General features: G+C 18.5%; 1 protein-coding gene across 1 annotated transcript in view; it reads left to right on the top strand.

Annotated features, from left to right (window-relative positions):
- The window catches only part of LOC117177332 (WASH complex subunit 2C), a 126,442-nt gene that overhangs the window by 10,576 nt on the left and 114,866 nt on the right, over positions 1-1,000 (top strand). The window lies entirely within an intron of this gene.

Below are 1,000 nucleotides of genomic sequence, written 5' to 3'. Positions count from 1 at the left end.
TGTTCTTCATTGATAGAAATTTTAATTATTGCTCTTTTTGTTGAGAATTCATTTTTTTGTCGAATATCAATTTCTTTGGTTGAAAATTTAACTATTTTGCTGAATTTTAGTTTGTGAACATTTATTTTTTTAAATAAAAATTTAATTGTATTATTTTGTATTGAAAATTGATCTTTTTAGTTTGAAATTCATTTGTTTTTTTGTAAATTTTGTTTGTTTGTGAATAATTAATCTTTATAGTTGAAAATTATTATCTGATTTAAAATTAATTTTTTGTTGGAGATTCCTTATTTTATTTAAAAATTAATTTTTTTTTTAAATGAAAATGACAATATTTTTTTTAAACTCGTTTTTTAGTTACTATTCCATTTTTTTCAACTGAAAATTTTACTATTTAGTTTTTGCTTGAAAATATATCTTCTTCAGTTGAAAATTCAACTACTTATTGGAAAAATTGTCTTTTTGGGGTTGAAAATTCATCTTTTTTGTTAAAAATTGATATTTTCAAGTTGGAAACTTAAATGTTTAGCAGGAAATTCAACATTTTAGTTGGGATTTTGTTCTTCATTGATAGAAATTTTAATTATTGCTCTTTTTGTTGAGAATTAATTTTTTTGTCGAATATAAATTTCTTTGGTTGAAAATTTAACTATTTTGCTGAATTTTAGTTTGTGAAAATTTATTTTTTTAAATAAAAATTTAATTGTATTATTTTGCATTGAAAATTGATCTTTTTAGTTTGAAATTCATTTGTCTTTTTGGAATTTTTTTTGTTTGTAAATAATTAATCTTTATAGTTAAAAATTATTATCTGATTTACAATTAATTTTTTGTTGGAGATTCATTATTTTATTTAAAAATCAATTTTTTTAAAAATAAAAATGTCAATATTTTTTTTAAACTCGTTTTTTAGTTACAAATCAATTCTGTTCAACTGAAAATTTTACTATTTAGTTTTTGCTTGAAAATATATCTTCTTCAGTTGAAAATTCAACTACTT

The sequence above is a fragment of the Belonocnema kinseyi genome, chromosome 7 (genome assembly GCF_010883055.1).
Source record: "Belonocnema kinseyi isolate 2016_QV_RU_SX_M_011 chromosome 7, B_treatae_v1, whole genome shotgun sequence".
Taxonomy (NCBI): domain Eukaryota; kingdom Metazoa; phylum Arthropoda; class Insecta; order Hymenoptera; family Cynipidae; genus Belonocnema; species Belonocnema kinseyi.
The sequence above is the reverse complement of the archived record's forward strand: the minus strand, read 5'-3'. Positions and strand labels throughout refer to the sequence as shown.